Consider the following 21,675-nt stretch of genomic DNA (forward strand, 5'->3'; position numbering starts at 1 on the left):
AGCCATTATAATGCTCCATAGCAACTGAGGCTCAGGGAACTGGAGCAAAGGCTGATATTCTTGTGACCATTACAGCAGTGAGGAAAAGAGTCCCTTTTCTCTAACCCAGGAGTCTTCTGTCTTTTGCCAGCAACTATGAAATGGTGGTAGACTAGACTGTCAGATTGTAAGAAGTGTAAAAACAGGATAACACGTAGGAAAAAGTTTCAAACTCTTCACAGTCTCTGACGAGGTCCACTTCCAGTATCACATGACTGACAACTGTGGACTGATTTTAATGTGAGACCTTGGTTTCTCCACAGGCAGGCCTTTTCACAGGCTGCTTGAGTGTTTTCACAACATGATAGCTGCCTTCTCTCAGAGAGAATGATCCAAGAGAGATGGAAAACCAAGTAGGAACTATTTTATTATCTAACCTCTGCAATCAAATAGCATAATTCTACAGCATTCCAATCATTAAAAGCTAGTTAGTAAATTTAACCCACACTGAAATAGAGAAAAATTAAGTATCCTTATTTTGAAGGGAAGAGTGGCAAAAATTTTTCTGGACATATTTAAAAACTATTGTGCAATATCATTTTATTTATGGAAAGTTATAGAAAAGGTAAATCTATAAAGACAGAAAACTGATCAGTTATTGGCAGTGACCAGAGGAGGGTATGAAGATTGGCTGCTAAAACACACAAGGGAAATTTGTAAAGAGATGGAAATGTTCTACGTTATAATTCTTATGCTCGTTATAAAACTAATAAATCCATGCACATAAAATTGATGAATTCTACTGTTTGCAAGTTATACATTTATAAATGTGATAAAAATTAGAAAAAACTGTATAAGCTTCATGAAATATTGGTTATTATTACATGGGGGTATAATGTCTTGACTTCTGAAAAAGATGGCATCATTAGGGAGAGTGACAGAGATGGTTAAATCAATGACACAAGAGAGAAGTAGTAATTTCCAATATAAAGTTGTGTTTCTCACAGTTTTCTAGCCCAACTTCTCTAAATTAGAGGACTAAAGAGTCAGTGGTAATTACATTTGTTTTTCTTCACCATCTCTTCTGTGGGATAATGAGGTACGATGAACCCGGCATCAATGCCAACATGTTTGACAGTCATGGAAAACTTCCTATGAAAGTGTCAGGCAGCGTTCTTGGAAGTGGGTGATGGGGGTTGTCATCAAGCAAATACATCACCACCTGGCACCAGTTAGAGGGTTGTGATCAACAGACAATGGCAGCCGAGAAAAAATCCTCATGGTGATTCAGGGCAAGAACATGAGTCATGTCCTGAAGAAGTCAGGAGATCTGGTCCTCAGAGCACAAAAGAGATTTCCTTAGCATCCCAGGGTTTTTCAGAGATTTTAGAGAGATCTGGATTTTTCAGAAAAGTTTTCAAGGTAAATTCATAGAAATGGGAAATTATTTTAATATGACTGCTATGAATTTGGAAATATAAAATATAGTTAGACTGAAGCTTGAAGAGGGAGAGGGCACTGCAAAAAGGTGAGCATAGACATTCTTTGGAAGAAACATTCTGTATCTATTACAGTAAAGGGCACCTGAGTACTATCTCTTCTCACCATAAAAGGGCCTGGGTTTCTGCTGTCTTTTGTAACAGAAATAATCCAGTGTATCAAAGTTCAAAGTGAACACTAAATTATCTAGCACTGACAGGAATTAGAGTATATCTCTAAACAAACACTTGATAGAATTCTCACAAATCAAATAAGAATTATTGACTTTGAAGGGATTTGATTGAAATAACCCAAGAGTTTTGGAATTATTAATTTATAAAAATCACCTATAGTGCTTATTAAAATGACATTTACTGGGCTCATGGATATTCTGTTTTGTCTTGGGTAAGATCCAGGAGTATGAATTTTAAACAAACACGTTGAGCATTTCTAAAGCAAGGGACCTCAGGTTTCGAGAAATGCTGAGAGACTAATATGAATACTTACTAGACCATAATCTCAGCATTCTGAAACAATGCATGCATTCACATTACATTATAGAATAAAAAGGCTTTGCGATCAAAAGCTTAATGCTGCATGGGTTTGGATTTATTTTTCTTAGCACACTTGAAAAAGAATCTACTGGGACTAGGAATATTTCTATTAATGGTTTTCAACCCCATGGACTCATTTCATATAAAAACGCTCTATTTCATTATCTCCTTGGATCAGTGCCATATAATTATTTCTTTATCTTCTCTGATATAAAGATTTTTCTCTTCTAAAAATTACTCTTGTTCCATAGCATTATCTAGAACATCTTGTTTAGAATTCTTTCTAGAAAGCAATGAACTGAAACTCTTTTGTCTGTATCTGATACCAAATTACAAGCAGTCTAACATTCATACAGGCTTAATTACAACTAAATCAGTAGTATGTATTTAAATCTAATTATAGTATAACAATTAGGATTCTGATGAAGAAACAATCTTGTTGATAATTAGAAATGTAGTTAGCCTGCATTAAAATTAGCAGATTCTTAGTTTTGACTATCTTGATAAAGCACAGGATATTAAAAACTGACTTAAAGACAATTAATTATCATAACAATAGTCATTTTAATTTATTTTATATGTACGCTAGGTGTACATAGACAAGGTATTTTTTTTATAACAGGTTTATAATTTGCAGTCGGGACTTTCATCTTAGTGCCAGCTAGGAATTAGCCCAGAGAGAAAACTATCTCTTTCCTTGAAGTTATCCTCAGAAGATTAAATCTTATAACTGCCATTGTCATACAGCACCAACATTATATTATAAGCCTAACTGCAGAAGCCCCTCCCCCCCAACTCCTTATCTGGGGGGAATATGTGTCAAGATCACTAGTGGAGGCCTGGATCCGCATCTAGTACCAAACCCTATATGTACTATGTTTTCTCCTATACATACATACATGTGGTAAAGTTTGATTTATAAGTTAGACCGAGTAAGGAATTAATAATAACAATGAATAATAAAATACAGCAATTACAACATACTGTAATAGAAGTTATATGAATGTTGTGAGGTCTCTCACACACACACACACACAATATCTTTATTGTACATACTCGCGTGATGATGTGGGATGATAAAAGGCCCAGGTGATGAGAGGAAGTAAGGTGAGTGTTGGTAGTCACTGTGACATAGTTAGGCCACCGCTGACCTGACAATACGTCAGGAGGAAAACCATCAGCTTCCCCAATGCAGTGGACTGTGGGTAATGGAAACTGGGGAAAGTGAAACCTCAGATAAGGGAGGAGGACTGTACTTCTCATTACTTTTCACTTCCTTATTTGTGATCTGGGGAAACGGAACAGATGTTTCTCTGTATTTACATAATGAGTCTTCATGTATTTGAAACAGACTATTATTACCATTTTACTGTGTAATGTGAACAATTGTACCCATAATGCACAAGAAAACACAATCTTACAGTGCTGATATTTAACAAGTAAGATGTGGTGGTGTGTTTTGGATGCAAATAATGGTTTCAAATATCTCTTTTCCATCATAGTAGATTACTGACAGTTGTATAATATTTGAATCTGAAAAATACTACTGTAAAGGTACAAATTCTGTTTTCCTTCACACATCCGATTGTTTTTTTAATATCATTACTTACTGCTCAGTGCACCATTTCCTGAAAAATTGTTGTCAGTAATTTAGATTAGAGCAACACATTTTTTCTTAAGTATTTTAAATGCCTGTATGGAGAATCATCTCACTCCACTGTTTCATACCTATATGTTACACACATGGTATGTGATCCTTGCAGCATCAGCTTTAAATTTTTTATTATGATTATGATTATGATTATGTTTTTTTCTTTTACATCCCTCTGCCTAGAAGTAAGCTCCTTGAGGGAAAGGATACTTGTCATAGCCAACTAGTCACTGTCGAGATGTAATAAGTTTCCAATCATTCTTCTCAACCTAATTTTCAAGTCATTTTCCCTTTTGCCATCAATTCAAATTCTTCTTTTCTTCTTGCATACCTTTTTACCATGAGAATTTGTTTTTCTACTTTGCAAGAGTGCTGATTCTTAATTCGTTTCTTGTGTCACACTTATTGTTCCTTTGTAGTTTTAAAAACCCTCTTTTACACGGTTTCCATTTCTCTGTTACCTTGAAAACCATTGTTGTTTGCATTCTTTTCTGACAAAGACTATAAATAGAAACAATACCTCATCATTTTCAACATTATTGAACATTAAAGATATAATTGTTATCATTATTAAAGTCACTGTCATCCTTTCACATTAGGCAGGTGAGAAGACTAAGCAATGAAAAGATTGAAACCATCGACATAAATTTCTTTTCTTGTTTGAATTTTGGTTCAGTTCAGTTTTGGTACATCTACCTGATTTTTATTAGTATTATGTATTTCTTTCTAAAAAGTAAAAATGGCATTTTGGTTTCTCTGTGAAGTACTTACATACTGTTCAACAGCCTCTTATTTCAACACATTTGTTTTGTCAATTTCATGATCTTTCGAAGAGCCATTGTGACAGTGGAAAGCTAAGTGCCCTGTGCTTCTGCAGCAATATTCAACAAAATGTAAGCAGAAATGTAGCCCCATGGGACACGATTCTCACCCTCAACCACTACGACTTTACCTTTTCTGCTACCCTCAACCTGACTGGTGTTCTCAATATTTTTCTTTTGAAAAAATATTCTCGTCTCCAGCAGGATGAGATCATCAGAGTAAGTCCAGATATACGGCCACCCTCCCAACTCAAACTGCTCTTGAACACCACTGTGATCATCCCCATAGTAGCTTATCCACAGTGACTCACATTAGATTTGCAGTTTCTAAAAATTTTCATGAACTCATTTCCTTTGGATACAGTTCTTGCGACAACACAAGATATATATCACAAGATAAATAGATACTTGTGTGTACATGCAAACAAAGATGTAGATGCACATAATAAGGCTGATTCCACTTAAGAGGATTGCTCTAAAGATCTATTTATTTTACTAGTATTTTTGATTATCTGGGCCTGGGTGGCTCAGTTGGTTAAGCATCTGACTCCTGACTTCGGCTCAAGTCGTGATCTCATGGTTCATAGGATCAAGCCCCACATTGGGCTCTGCACTGATGATGCAGAGCTTGCTTGGTATTCTCTCTCTCTGTCCCTTTCCTGCTCGTGCTGTCTCTCTCTCTCTCCCTCCTGCCCTCTCTCAAAAGTAAATTTTTAAAAAGCATTTAAAAAACAATTTATTATTGTTTTTCTATATAGCAAGCCCTATGCTCTGCATTACAAATATAATGTTACAGTTGCTTATTGTTTCACAATGGCTGGAGTAAGGTTTATCAAATAACCACGAAAATAAATATAGATCTAAAAAGTCTTAAAGCATGCTAAGTAGAAAACTTAGGGAGGTGTAAAAGACAAGAATTCAAGGGAAACTTAAATTGAGAGGCTTCTTTGAAGAAGTAACAACTAAGCTCACACCTAAGGAACACAATGCAGTTGAGTAGGAGATGAGAGGATACGTCAAGTCTTCCAGGCAAGGAAGAACACGGCTGGTTACAGGCGCAGTAAGGAGGACTCTGGATCTGGAATAAAACCCCAGGGGAGGGCTGGTTAGGTTGGCAAAAGATGATGCTTAAGACAAGGCTTGAGAGGACCCACAGGGCTTTGTAGGATGCAATTAGGATTTGAGATTTGTATTTGTAATTTAAATATATGGAAGAGTTTACAGTAGGGGGACAGCATGATTTATATTTTAAGAAAATTTCAATGTAATGTAGTGATCGATTAAAGTGAATGGAGGGCACCTAGGTGACTCAGTCAGTTAAGTATCTGACTCTTGATTTCAGCTCAGGTCCTGACCCCGGGGTCATGTGTTGGGCTCTGTGCTGGCATGTAGCCTGCTTGGGAGTCTCTCTTTCTCTCCCCCTGCCACCCTCCTCTGCTCATACTCTCTCCTAAAATAAAAAGTAAGTGTTAAAAAAAAAAGAACTGAAGAAGAAATAAAGTGAATGGAGGGAGTGGAAGTAAAGAAATAACCCTTTATGAATGTATGAAATAGGAGAAACATAAATGTGGCAATTGGAACTTGTTTGCTGGAGATAATTTTAATTTTGGTGTTAGATACTATTTCTGATTATCTTCAGTTTGGAAGAGATTTATAATTAGCTAAAGTCAAAATAGACTAAGAGTATTCATACCCACAAGGGGAGCAAAGGGAAAATCACGCACAGATAGAAGCATTGCCTAGTGATCATTTACAGAAAGGAGTTTAGTTAGATATTTTTGTTGTCTAATATTCGTCTTGTCTCTCAGATTCTTTTGGAAATGAACACTGAAAGCAGATATTGAAGACTCCCGGATGAGACTCGCATTTGGAATTAAAATGATCAGTCTGCTGCAGATGCAGACAGCCGTAAACATTTGACATTTTAAAAAAGTAAATACAATTACATTATTTTATTGGTAATGATTTTTTAAATATGGATGTTTTGAGTGCCATAAATTACTTTTATGGGCTATTTTCTCACAAATATGTTTAAGTTACAGCTAGTTAAAAAATTTCTAGTACTTTCCATTCCACTTATTTATAAGATTTCATTTGCTTTTACCGCCAATTCTATTGAAAAAATAGTCTAAGTTCACTACTTAACATCACGAAAACAAGTTGCTTCTCTATTACTACTGAAAACCATCATCAAAGATCATTTATTATTTCCTAACTGCCAAATCCAACAGTTTTTCTACGTTATAAACCCCTTCATCTCTTTACGTTTTCTCTACATCTCTTATGTATACTAAACTTTCTTCTTTCATTCAATTTTTTTCCTGCACACGTTTTTTTTCAATTTCAGCATTTACCAAAATAGCTTTGTCACGGAGCCCTGCTTCATCAATTCTATAACTTTTCCTCTTTATTTTATGGCTTCCTCATTTACATCCACAAATAGATCTGCGAACTTGCTGCCCATGCAATAAAATGTGTTCATACCAGGATTCAGTATTTTCCTTTCGTTCCTTATTCTTATTTCCACTAAAGACCATACTGTCCTCCCAGTATCACAGGTTCCTTCACCTTAAAATCCACATTTAAATAAGCTTTCATAACAGAAAATTCTTTATAAACTATATGAGTCTTTTCTTTATGGTCACTCACACCACCTAAATGGATTCCCTAATGGATTGTCCTTGCCATAATTTTCTCTTCTTGATTTTATCACTTACATATCTTTGATAGTTTTTTCTCAGTTATTGGTGACTTGATAGTACGTACCCCCTTCACCAAAAACTTCCTTAAAAACACATCCTAAAATTTTCATATAAATTTCAAGGCAATTGCAATCCAACTGTAAACAACTTTCCCAACTTCATCTACTAATAGTCCTTTCACACATTGTGTTTTTCTTCACCAGGGCACCTGCCACTTTGAGAATGCACTACACGTTTCTGGTTCCTCCTTTAGGATGTGTGCCTTATAAATAGAGCCCAAGACCAAGATTCTTATGAAAATGATTTACTGTGAGTCCTCTTGGAAAGGAAGTTCTATAGACTGTTTTATGCCACCAAGCTCATATGTTCATGTTTAATCCCCGATATAACAGTGTTAGGTGGTGGGGCCTTTGGGAGGTGGTTAGTGCACTCACACAAGAGCTTCTGGGGGCTCTCTTGCTCTCTCCCCTTTCTACCATATGAGGCAACAGTGAGAAGACAGCCATCTATAAACCAAGAAGTGGGCTCTCACCAGACACTGAATCCTCCAAAGACTTGATTTTTGACTTCCCAGCCTCCAGAACTGTGAGAAATAAATTTGTATGTCTACAAGCTACCCAGTCCAAAAACATTTTTAGTATAGCAGTCTGAAGGAACTAAGACAGTGAGTAAGCATTATCAGCATTTAACCCTTTTCTTCTATAACCTTTTACAATAAGTTACTTCTATATAGCAAAGTCCTTGAGAACAAAGACCTTTTTTTTGTTCATTATTTTTATACTCACTCTACCACAGCTCCTAGTAAAAAGTTCTATAGCATAGAAAACATTTTTAAAATAGTTCTTAAAATGTATTGTCAGCAAAAGTGAATATTTTACAGGAAATCTTAAGAGTAGTAATCTCATTTTCTGGAAAGAAGTCATTATATATTTTATATTTTAATGATGTATTTATGGTTATGAATTTAAGGTCTTTTGTATTTCATGTTAGACTTTAAAAAATTATCCTTATTTCTGTCACTGAAATGCTATTTGGTATTGTTCCAAGATTAATTATATCGGCCACTCTTTTTTTTTTCTATAGCAAAATGGAAAGCTATTAGACATAAAATTCATATAACTAAAAGGAACCTCAGGAGGTCACCTTAGCTCAAGACTGTAAGTGGAACTAAACGTATCTCAAATTATTCCCCAAAGCAGCTGTCCACTTGTTCCATTTATTTATTTACTTTTGTAAGAACAAGCCACCATTCCAATATTTCATACCTGTATAGATTTTCCTTTTACTTATATAAACATAGAGTGGGTATAATTTTTCTCCTTTTGGGACCTGACAGAGATTAGGTTCCCAAGACTTGTTTTTATAATTGAAAGTAGGCATCTATTTTCATATGCCTTCTTCAGTTGGCTTAATTTTGTAATCTAGATTAACTTTCTTTTCCCCTTGATTTTAAGAAAAAAAGCCATTTAAAGCGAATTATTTAACTTATTTTACTGACTTTTTAATTTGGAGATGATTGTAGATTCCCAAGCTAGTCATAAGAAATAATACTCTTTAACCATTTCTTCTTAGTGGTAATATCTTGAAAATTAGACACAGACCAGAATATTGTCTTTGACACAGTCAACATGCAGGAATTTTCCATCACTGCAATGGTCCTTTATGTTGCCTGCTTCCAACCTGCCTTCTCCTCCCCCCTAACTCTGTGCAGTGACTAATAAGAACACTATATGCATGGAATCAGATAATATGTAAACTCTGTATTGTCTTTCTTTCACTCAACATAATGCCCCTGAGGTTCATACGGGCTTTGGAGGTAGCCATATTTATTCTTTTCAATGCTGAATAATATTCCATGGTATGGCTATCTCACAACTAGTTTAATTCCTCACTCAGTGGTGGACATTCAGGTTGTTTACAGCTTTGGGTTATTAAAAATAGAGTTACCTAAAATAAATATTCATGTTCAGGTTTTTGGTGATCATGAATCTTCACTTCTCTGGGATAAAAGTCTAAGAGTACAATTTCTAGGTCATATGATAGTTGCATATTTAGTTTTTTAAGACCCTGCCAAACTATATTCCAGCATGGTTATTTTACATAGCCACCAGAAATATAGGAGTGATTAAGCTTTCTTTCATCCTTGCCAGTATTTAATATTTACAGCTTATTTGGGCCATTATGATAGATGTTAGTAGTATTTCATTATTGTTTGAATTTGCATTTCCTTAATGGCCACTGATACTGAGTATTTTTTATGTGCTCTCTGCCATCTGTATATCTTGTCCATTTAAATGTCCCTTCATATATTTTGCCCATTTTCTAAATGGACTGTTTAGCCTTTTACTATTGAACTCTGAGTGCTCTATCATCTTAATACTAGTCCTTTATCAGATTTGTGATTTGCATGTATTTTAAACCATTTGTAGCTTGCTTTTTCATTTTCTTTGCATGGTAAAGTTTTAAATTTTGATGAAGTTCGATTTTCCAACTTTAATTTTATGAACCATGTTTTTGTGTGAAGTTTAAGAATTCTTAACTTAAAAAAAATCTTGCTTAATCCTATATCCTAAAGTTTTTCTATTTTTTCCTAAAAGTTTAATAATTTTACATTTAATTACAAATTCATTTTGAGTTAATTTTTGTATAAACTGTGAAGCATAGATAACAATTATTTCTCTCTCTTTCTCTCTCTCTGTTTTTTTAACTTTTTTGGCCTACTAATAGCTAGTTGTTCAGTAAATTTGTTGAAAAGCTATCCTTTCTCTGTTTAATTGTTTTTTCATCTTTATTGAAATTAGTTGAAGATATTTCTATTGCTCTAATTCTGGATAACCTGTTCCATTCTACTGATGGATTTGTCTATCTTTCCACCAACAGCATAGAGTCATGATTACTGTTACTATTAAAAAATTATGAAATTAAGTAATTAGTTTCTCTAACTTTACTTTTCTTTACAAAATTGTTTTTATTTCTATTTTAGGTCCTTCGCATTACTTTATAAATTTTAATATGATCTTGTTATTCTATAGAAAATGTTTCTGGAATTTCAATAAGAACTATATTATCTGTGTATCAGATTGTGGAAAACTGACATCTTTGCTATGTTGATTCTTCAAATCCAAGAACATGGTATGATTTCCTCATTTATTTAGAACTTTAAATTTTTTTCCTTTGGGGCACCAGTGTGGCTCTGTTGATTAAGTGTCTGACTTCCGCTCAGGTCATCATCATCTCACAGTCTGCAGGGTTTGAGCCCAGCATCGGGCTCTGTGCTGACAGCTCAGGGCCTGGAGCCTGCTTCAGATTCTGTCTCCCTCTCTTTCTGCTCCTCCTCCACGCTCTCTGTCTCTGACCCTCTCAAAAATAAACCTTAAAAAATTAATTTTTGTCCTTCATCATTGTACAGTTTTAGCATATACATTCTGCACATATTTTAGATTTATATCTAAGTATTTAATTTTTGACCAATTATAAATTATACTTTCACTTTCAGTTTCCACATGTTCCTTCTTTGTATACGGAAATGCAGTTGAATTTTGTGTTTTGACTTCTAACTTGCATTTTTGCTGGGCTCATTTGTAAATTATGAGAGATTTTTTTGGAGATTTATTTGGTACGTTCTTTAAAATTTTCTGCACAATCAACCATGTCATCTGCAAATAAGGACAGCTTTAATTTCTTCTTTTCTAATATATATACCTTATGTTTCCTTCTTTGGCCTTATTGGTTGAAATTTCCAAAACTATGTTGAAAAATAGTGATGGCAGTGACCATCTTTGTTTTGTTCTTAGAGGAAAAGCATTCAATCTTTCAGCATTAAGTATAATATTTGTTACAGGGTTTTTGTAAAACTTTACGAAGTTTAAGAAGTTCCTTTTTTTACCAGTCAGTTCACCAGAACACCAGTGACTTTTTTCCAGAAATTAAACAAATCATTAAATTCTCTAGGCCTACATTTAAGAAGAAAAATAATGTAATTTTGATCACTTTATAAATCTAAAATTAGAGGCATTAATAAGCAATAGGAAATAAAAGCATGAAACTGAATAAATAGATGCAGATCAAATATAAGATTAGTCATCATCACAGAGCTTATACCTATGTAACACTTATGTTATATTGTATCCATTATACCTAAAGCTTCAATAAAACATTGAAATCTATAATATCAAAAGTGTGGATCAAGAGAAACTATAATAAACAGTTAAAATATTGAATGTGGGAAGTAAGTTTTAAAAAACTTAAAATACTCTTTCTTGCAAAATTAGATATAGTTATATCACAGTCACTATTGCAAATATATATAGATTAAATATATCTAAGTAAGAAGTGTTTTCATCTTACATTAAAAATGATAAAAATTCTCTTTGTCTCCTTGTTTTTGGTAATACATTTTATTTCAGACAAGATCTTTTTTGTTTTTTAACATGAAGTAAAAATATAATCAATATAATTAATCATATTACTCTTTTGTAATAATAATTACTTTCTTTGAGTCTATGCAAACTCTACAAACATAGAAAAGAGTGGAAGCAGTAATTATGTTTCAAGTTATGAAAGACTGAAATTAACAAAAGTCAGTCATAATTAAAACATTAGGAAATTAGGGACACTTGTGTGGTTCAGTTGGTTGAGCAGCCAACTCTTGATTTCAGCTCACTGTCAGGAGATCAAGCCCTAAGTTGGGCTCTGTGCTGACAGAGCAGAGCCTGCTTGGGATTCTCTCTCTCCGCCTCTCTCTCTCTCAACCCCCCCTCCACTCACACTTGCTCGCTCTCTCTCTCTCTCTCTCTTTCTCTCAAAATAAATAAATAAACTTTAAAGATATATTAGGGAATTAGATGCTTAATAAATATTTGTGGAATAACTAAACAAATAATTATAATCTTAAGTATTCTATCAGAGAAAAACAGCCTGATTCTCACAAGAACTCAGATGTTTATACAAGATGGTAGATTGGTGAAAGTAGAGCAAAACTGATAATAGAAGCACAAATAATGTTTTGTTCTATGCATATTCGTAGTTATCAGTGTGCCAGGTGTGGTGAGTATGCCCCAATAACATTTAACAGACATGTCAGCTGGAAAAGGAAAATGACTGGGACCATGTTAACAATTCCTTGCTTCAGGTTCTTGCTAACTATGCCATCTGAGCCAGCTGTACAGCGGTAGCCAGGTTCCCAACATGCATTTGTAGGTAGTGGAAGAATGCCAGTAAATAATAAGAAAAGACTAAATACACCACTGGAAGCCACGGCTGACCATGGCTAAGTGGTCACCTCTATATGAGCTGAGAGAAGATACTAACTATGCCTCCTCGGAATACCAGTGTTCCTTCTCACTCAGTTGATTTAATAATTCTCTCTTGTTTCTAGTTATCTTGTTATTTTAACTCTGGTTGTATCAAAAATTTATTTTCCTCTTCATAATTCATTATGCTGTGTTTCTCACTATTTAAAGTTTACTTTGCTTCTAACCCTGTCTCCTTAGTTGCTAATATCTGGGAGTATAATGAGAGGGTATTTATCATGTTATTTAGGTTTCTTGAATCATCAGAGTGTTGATGATCAGCGGTTTTACTAAATTTTCATAAAAACCTAATACAAGTGAACTTTATAGTTGATGTTCCCTCTGACAAAGATGGAGAAAGAGGGATTCAATGATTAGATTTACTTTCATGCTTTAAAAGATAAAACAAAATATTGGATAAAATATAAAAACTCATAAGACACTTGACATCAAGGAATGAAAGACAGTTATTCCTGTAAAAGAGGAAATAAATAAGATAAAAACTTCAGCTTACTGACGGTAGAAAGCTTCCAGGACATAATGCAGACTGAAGGAGTCTAGCAGAGTCCAGACTGTCTAAGATAACAATATAGAACAGGAGCCCAGGGAGGCCAAGGTGGCTAAAGTTCACAGAAGAGAGTACTGGAGAGGAAAGAAGTACACAGAGAGAAGACTCCAAATGTCTGCAGAAAAACTCTTTTATGTGTTTATTTGGGTGCCAATCAGCACACGTGTATAAACAAACTACCCAAAGCCAGAAAGAAATACCCAAAAGAATTAGAAAAAAAAAAAAAGACTTAGAGATAACACAGGGCCATGAATAGTGCCTGTCCCAATAGCCAGTGTGAATACCTCATAATTCATGCGGTATAAGTCAGAGTTCTAATGAGGGTCTTACTTAAGTAATGTGGAAGAAAATTTATTCCAAACTTAATGATGCTCTGGAATTGATTGTCTAACAAAGCCTAAAACCAAGAACCAAAGAAATCAAACTGATTTCAAGTAACTTAACTGTGCTGCAAAACACACATTAGTATATTTACCAAAAATACACAAACAAAACAAAATGAAACAATAACAATAATACAAATAAAACTAAACAAAAGCAAAAAGCTCTGAATTCAACATGGTAAAATTTACAGTGTCAGGTATTTGATAAAATATTACTAGGCATGCATGAAAGGAAGCAATCAAATGCAATCCATAATGAGGAAAAATATAAACCAGAAATGACACATCATAGAATTAATAAACAAAAGCATTAAAAAATCCTATTATGGTTTTATTGCACATACTGAAGAAGCTACAAGGAAGACTAAACATGTTAAGTAGAGACATGGAATAGCTTTTTAAATTTTTGTTTAATGTTTATTTTTGAGAGACAGAGAGACAAAGCATGAGCAGAGGAGGGACAGAGAGAGAGGGAGACAAAGAATGAAAAGCAGGCTCCAGGCTGCAAGCTGTCGGCACAGAGCCAGATGCAGGGCTCGAACTCACAGACTGTGATATCATGACCTGAGCTGAAGTTGGACGCCCAACCGACTGAGCCAACCAGGCACCACTGGAATAACTTTTAAAAGATAGATGTTACAGAAGAAAATATCAGTGAACTGAAGATATAGCAAAAGACAGCATCCAAATGAAATATAGAGAGAAGATTAGCTGAAAAAAATATCAGTGTACTTTAGCAAAACTTCAAGTGGCTAAAATGTGGTTAATTGTGGCTCCAAAGTAAAGGAGAGTGACAGAAAATATACGGCTTACAATTAATGGCCAATTTTTTTTTGAAATTTGGTGAAAACTATAAATTAGCAGATCTAAAAAGTTCAATGAACACAAACACAAAAATGTGAAGTACAGTATACTAAAGCAAATCATAATGAATTGCTTAAAATCAATGATAAATAGAAAAAGTTTTAAAGTGGTGAGTAAAAGACATTCTATGTAGAGGAACAAAGATAAAAGGGACAGATTTCTGGTAAGAAACAATGTAAGTTACAGGATAGGTTGGAACATTATCTTCAGTCTATCAAACATATATAAAACCTAGAAATTTAAAGTCATAAAATTATATTTCTAAAAGGAAGGTGAAATAAAGATGCGTTAGACATAGCAAAGCTGGAAAAAATTCATCGTCAGATGAATTACTGTAAGAAACATTAAAAGAAGCATTGTAAAAGGAATAAAAATAATGCAAAGATAGAAATCTGTACCTATTTAAAATGGCAAAAAATACAGGAAATTATCACCAATGGGCAAATATGATGACTCTTTTTCTTAGCATCAAAATGTCTTTAAACACATTAATAATGTAAAGCAAAAATAATAATATCATGTAGTACTTGTAACATATATAGAACCAAGATGCATTACAATAAATAATATAAGGACTAGAAAAAAGAAAACATATATACTAGTATAAATAAATTCTTATTCTATTCATGGAAACCATATTGTAGAGAATGGTAAATTAAAAATGTGTACTATAAATGCTTATTTATTTATTTTTGAGAGAGAGAGAGAACGCATACATTGGGGAGGGCCAAAGAGAATCCCAAGCAACTCCATGCTCTCAGCACAGAGCCTTGAGGCAGGGCTAGATCCCAGGAACTGAGAGATCTTGACCCAAGCTGAAATTAAGCGTGAGTTATGTAAGCAACTGAGTCACCCAGGCAGCCCTAAAATATGTACTATAAATCCTAAAACAATCACTAAAGTAACACAAGAAAGAATTGTATCTTAGAAGTTTAAAAGAAAAATCTATTTTATAATTTCTATATTAAGACTGTAGATTTAAATCCACCATATCAATAAATTTATTAAATGTATGATTATCTCAATTAAAAGGTAGAGATTATCCAATTGGATTAAAAATCAAGACCCAGAGCACCTAGGTGGCTGAGTCAGTTAAATGTCTGACGTAAGCTTGAGTCATGATCTTATGGTTCATAGGATCAAGCCCTGCTAACAGCTCAGAGCCTGGAGCTTGCTTCAGATTCTGTCTCCCTCTCTCTTTGTTCCTCCCCTGCTTGCACTCTCTCTGTCACTCTCTTTTTGTCTCTGTTTCTGTCTCTCTTTCTCAAAAATAAAGAAACAGTAATTTTGTTACTTTTAAATGAAGTCCCAACTAGACTTTGACTAGAGCTAATCTACGTAAAATATAATGGCAAAAATAAATAAAAATAAATATGGAAAAGACATACCTGTTTATATTAGTCAAAGAAAATTAGAGTGGCTATATTAATGTCAGACACAATAGATTTCAGAGCAAAAATATTACCAAAATAAAAAAGGGTCAATTCATCAAGTAATACTAACTGGGCCCCTGGGTGGCTCAGTTGGTTATGTGTTTAAATCTTGATTTTGGCTCAGTTCATGATCTTGCAGTTTGTGAGATTGAACCCCATGTTGGGCTCTGTGCTCACAACATGGAATCGCCTTGGTTCTCTCTCTGTCTCTCTGCCCCTCCTGAGCTCATGCTCTCTATCTCTCTCTCAAGATAAATAAATAAAACATTTTTTAAAAAGAAACATACTAACCATAAATGTTTGTGTACTCAATAACAGAAATTCAAAAGCATGAGGCAACAACTAGAAAAATCCACAATGATAGAGATTTGAGCAGCTCCCTCTTAATAACTGACAGAATAATTAAACGAACAATCAATACAAATATAGATGAACTATACTGTCAGCCAATTTGGCCTCATTGACATTTATAGATTACTCTTTAACTGCTGAAAAGACATTTTTTGTGAGTGTGCCCAGAACATTTGCCATAATAGGCCAAATCAAGGTCATAAAACAAATTTCAATCCATTCAAAAAACATTCAAGCCATTTCAAATTTAGATCACAAAGAAATTAAATTTGATGTGTAACAAAAAAAAAAAAGAATCTAAAAAAGCTCCCAAATATTTGGAAATGAGCACACTTCTAAATAACCAGAGGGCAAAAAAAAAAAATATCCCTCCCAAACAAACAAACAAACCTAAAGATTTAAAAGGAGAATTAGACAGTATTTTAATCGAATAAAAATCAAAAGAAAAGATGCCAAAATCTGTGAGATGGGGTTAAACTGGAACTTAGAAGGAAATTTGTAGCACAGAATACCTCTATTACAACTGAAGAAAGATATAAAATTAAGGATTTTAAATTCCCATTGAAGAAACCAAAAAGGAGAGCAAATAAAACCAAAGCTAGCAGAAGAAAAGAAAGAAAGGTCAGAACAGTAGTCAAAGAAATAAAAAAACCACAGGAAATAATATTGAATATTGGTAAAATTAAGAACTAGAGGGTTTTTTTGAGAAAATCAGTATGTATCTAAATATTGATAAACTAAATTATATTATTGATAAACCTCAGGTAGATTGATGGGGAATAAAGGTGAGGAAATAAATTACAAACCTGTCGACATCAGGTAGGAGAAAGATATTAACCCTACAGATTCTACAGTATTAAATGTTTAATAAAGGAAGACCTTTATGTTAAAAAGTTCAACACCTTAGATGAAAGAGATACAGTCCTTGAAAAAGGCAAATGATCCAAATCTACTTATTAAGTAATAGTTATTAAGTAATAGTTAACCTAAACAGTCCTTTATATGTTAAGCAAGTTAAATCTATAGTTAAAAAACTTCTCACAAAGAAAATTCCAAGCAGTGATGTCTTCATAGGTGAATTTTACCAAGCATTTCAGAAAGAAATATTATTAATTATATAGCAAGACCTTAAAAAAATATGAGGAGGTGAGAATATTACCCACATCACTGAGGTCAATAATATTCTGATACAAAAATAAGAAAGAGATATTTCAAAAACTAAAAATTACAAAAACAATATGCCCTATGAACACAGATGCAAACAATTTTGACAAAATACTGACAAAAATAAAATTGTATATAAATACAACAGAATTTTTAAATAAAAATAAAAGTCTATTAAAAATGATAAAATACCATTAGCAAGCAGAGAAAGCAGGATTTCTTCCAGTAATGTAGGAATGGTTTAACATCAAAGTGAATTGATATAATTCATCTTATGGGCAAATATGTATCTAATTATATATATAAACAGATGAAGAAAAAATTAACAAAAACTAGCATCCAATCCAGGAAGAAAAAAGAATACCTCTCAGTTAAGTAGTAATAGAAGGGAACTTCCTCAAACTCAGATACATCTGACTCCAAAACCTGTTTTTGAATGCTTTGTCAAGAATTACATTTATACATTAACCAGGTAATACAAAAACAGTCTAAAGTGCATCGCTCTATTTTCAAAATACCTAAAAATGTGTTAGCATTCTCTCCAATCTATACATTTGATACAAGGAAGTATGCAACATGATATATTCCTATACAGCTTCCCAGCTCTTTTTCTTTTTTTCTCTTTTTAGTTATTTTATTTTCTTTTATGTGCCAACGTTAGCTTACTTGTAGGAAGACCAGAACTGGTGCTACACTGGTGTGAATCGTCTTTAGTGATGACGAGACACAGGACAGACCGATCTCAAGTAGAATATGCCATCAAAATACTTAATAAATAGCCCATTCACCCTGGCATTTCTTAAACACGGTTGCACAGAAACTCACTGTAAGATCAGCAGCGGTATGCATAATCTTATGGACTCCACAACCAAAGCTGAGAAGATTCAAGGAAGATTCACAGAACACTGTTTTCTCTTATTATAAATGCCCACTTGAGAAAAGCTGTTTCATTCAGGGAATATTAGGGAATTTTAGATGGGAGAGTATTTTTTTCTAAAATCAATAATTTGAATTTTAATAAAGAGGCCATATTATATATAGTAACAGAATCACATTAAGAGGTATTTGGAGGGCAAGGACCTCATTTTACACCACTTCTTACATGTAAACAATAATAAAACAGGTGTTTAATAAGTGTTTGTCTCCTAACTCCAAGCCAGTGATTTCTTCATAGCATTAGACTATATTCATTTTTGGTCAAATGAATATATTAATCTCATTAATAGGATACCAGTAAAAATGTATTACTGGTTAATGATAATCAATTCTCATTCCTGATAGGTGCTCAATTTATAATGGGAAGTAATAATGACATAGATTTATGTACACATAGATTACAGCAACCAACCAATAATTGCTAAGTAATAATGTCAGTACTGAAGGGTAAATTTATTTTTCAATTTTCTGGAGAGATGGTACTGAGACACCTGAGGTAGCATCACCCATTTTCCATACAAGGAAAAATGACAATGACTTTAATTGAACATTTATTCTATGCCTAACATAGTAGAGAATTTCTGCATTTATTAATCCTCTACTTGCTGCATAATTACTATCTGAAAGACACCGTCCTTTGGGCTGGAAACACGATGGTGAATAGAACACATCAGTCCCCTCACTAATACATCTCAGTGAAGGATAGAGAGTCAGTAAATAAGAAAGTAAATAAATACGGTATTTGTAGTCAGTGATAAATGTTAACAGGAAGTAAAACAGGGCAATTTAATAGCGACTGGAGGGGTAGCTCCTCTAATTAGATGTTAGGAAAGACTAAAACATAAATGACAAGTATAGACTTGAAGGGAGGTATAGGGGAAAATTTTTCAAGAGTTTTTCTTCTTTTTTAATTTATTTTATTTTTTTAAATGTTTTTTTATTTATTTTTGAGAGACAGAGAGAGACAGCGCAAGCAGGGGAGGGTCAGAGAGAGAGGGAGACACAGAATCCAAAGACAGGCTCCAGGCTCTAAGCTAGCTGTCAGCACAGAGCCAGACGCGGGGCTCAAACCCATGAACCAAACTGTGAGATCATGACCTGAGCCAAAGCTGGAAGCCGGATGCTTAACCGACTGAGCCACCCAGGTGTCCCTTTCAAGAGTTTTTCAAAGGGGACAGCATGGGCAGAGGCCCAAGATGAGCATACAAGTTGGCCTACTCAAGAAGACAAGGGACAAATGTAACCAAATCAGAGGAAAGGAAGGGAGATGTTAAGGAAATGCAGGAATGTGTAGGCCATTATAAGAAGTTTGAAATTATTCTAAGATGAAAATTATTTGGAGAGACTTAAGCAGGGGACAAATATGATCTTTTAATTGTAGTTTTAAGAGATCTCTCTGGTCAGTTTGGAGATCATTTGTATAATGCTAGGATTGAGGAAGCAAGAGTGAAAGCAGAGTGACTATTTGGGACGTTAAGTCAGCACTTTGGGAAAGAAATAATGGTCATTGGACTAACATGATAACACTGAGGAGGAGAATCAGAAGAATCAGTTGGGTGGATTTGGAACATAATTTGAAGGTAGAACTGACCTCCTAATTTCTTGGTTTTAGGAATGAAAGATTATGGTGGAAGAGAAGTCAAGAATAATACCACAATTTGTTAATTTGTATTGGTGCCATATGATGTCTCATTAACTTCTCGTTATAAGATTGCCAAGCAGACATTAAAATTGTGACAGCACAGATGATGGAAGTTCAGGAAGAGGAGGAACTTGCCTACACTGCCAGGGAATGGTGGGATCAGATCCACATCCAGAGAGTAGTATGTTTATTTCTACACCATCATCACTCTTGGTAACAGTGCATCCTTAAATGCTTCCTGCCTGCTTTGACTGGACTAGACAATAAAGACCTATAAATAACAGTGATTGATTCTGCCAAGCACGGACTCTACTTGAGAACTTTAACTTGTGGGGGACTTGCAACAGACCGTTATGTTTGGCATTATTTTTTTTAATTGCTGCTCAAATCTACCTTCTGACCTCCTCCTGGGTGCTATTAGAACTCTCATACAAGGCCTAATCCCTCCGCTCTATAAAACTGTTAATATTTGAAGATAAAATTGTTTACCCACAAAAAAAGATCTTCACTCATGACACAGCATTTGGAAAATGGACTTAAACTGATTCTGAGTTAGTTACTTGTTTTGTTTTTATGAGAATGCTTTTAGGAGAAAATACCTCATGCTTTTAAGAGAATTAGTTCATTTTCTATTGGTAGTATGGAATTAAAATTTCCAAATTTATGTTTGGCTGAAAAGCTAATATTTCTTCCTATTACTGAGGACTTTAGGTTATTGAAGTTATTGAAGTGATATCTGATATCTGCCATAGGTTAATTCTACACTTTTAATGGTAGTTTCATTGCTTCTCTGTGAAGCTTCCTTTCAGTGGCTAAAATAAAAATAAGAAGGAAGAGTTGTATATAGATGCTGTCTCTAGTAGATCATCTTGGTCTGGGGAAAGTAATCATATCAGGTTCATAGAATTTGGCCTTCAACAACCCTTTCTTTGTTTTCCCATTCTAAGACACAAGCACAGGCGAAGGTCAACAGTGGTATAACTTCTGAAGGAATTCAGAGAGACACTTCACCTGAAGAAGGACTGAAAAACCTAGGCAAGCAACCTCTGATTAAATTATCTTTGGCAAGAAAGAAAAAAATAGAGAGGAAGGAAGGAAGGAAGGAAGGAAGGAAGGAAGGAAGGAAGGAAGGAAGGAAGAGAAAGAAAGAAAAGTTAGAAAGAAAAAAAAGCTATGTTTAAAAACAAATGACAATAAAAAGCATTTTTTATAACTGATGCTTCTTGACTAGCTTTACAAAAAAAAAGAGGTCTCTCTGCTCTTGGGACAGTAGTTCTAAAACACCAATAATTATTAACTAGCAAAAAGAAAAAAAACATATTCTTCATAATATATGCCCTAAATAACATGTTTACCCAAAGAAAAGAGATTCAGAATGTATAATATGGTGTAGTGGGGTGATTTCCTCTGGCATTAGTTCATTCTTATGTAGGGCAGAATAACTATATAAATATGTCTTCAGACCCTGTTTCAAAAAAAGTTTTCAGGGTTAGGTTGATTTTCCCTTTCATTATCGCTATTAATTAAAAAAAAATACAGCACAAAGAACATTATAATGATTTATCATTCTTTGTAATAAATGTTGGGTAGAAAAATCGCTAAGTGAATGAGATAAGCCCATAGTTATTATTGTGAAACATAATTTGTTTTCATAAAATATAAATAATGGTCTAAAATAGAGGCAAGGAAATCAAACTTAAAAAGAAATGCCAATTAAAGTTGCAGACAATAGTTTTATTAAATGATGTTTGGGGAACTGTTATTAATAATATTATAAATTTGGAGATAGCCTTTATGCCTAATGATAATAGGAAAATAGTTATATAAACTTATTCATTTATAAGCCCTTACAATAAT

General features: G+C 33.9%; 1 long non-coding RNA gene across 6 annotated transcripts in view; it reads left to right on the forward strand.

Annotated features, from left to right (window-relative positions):
* LOC115300994 overlaps positions 1 to 20,927 on the forward strand; it is a 65,852-nt gene extending 44,925 nt beyond the window's left edge. For 2 of the 6 annotated variants that reach the window (XR_003912939.1, XR_003913002.1), the window contains exons 6-11: positions 6,293 to 6,416; positions 7,390 to 7,495; positions 7,678 to 7,850; positions 8,270 to 8,343; positions 10,170 to 10,318; positions 19,789 to 20,105. This is a non-coding gene — a long non-coding RNA (uncharacterized LOC115300994). Of the gene's footprint in view, positions 1 to 6,292; positions 6,417 to 7,389; positions 7,496 to 7,677; positions 7,855 to 8,269; positions 8,344 to 10,169; positions 10,319 to 19,788; positions 20,106 to 20,765 lie in introns of those variants that run through there. The other 4 variants (XR_003913005.1, XR_003912947.1, XR_003912980.1 and 1 more) reach the window with 4 other exon arrangements.
* Positions 20,928 to 21,675: the final 748 nt, after the last annotated feature.

Source organism: Suricata suricatta, chromosome 1 (genome assembly GCF_006229205.1).
Source record: "Suricata suricatta isolate VVHF042 chromosome 1, meerkat_22Aug2017_6uvM2_HiC, whole genome shotgun sequence".
Lineage (NCBI taxonomy): Eukaryota > Metazoa > Chordata > Mammalia > Carnivora > Herpestidae > Suricata > Suricata suricatta.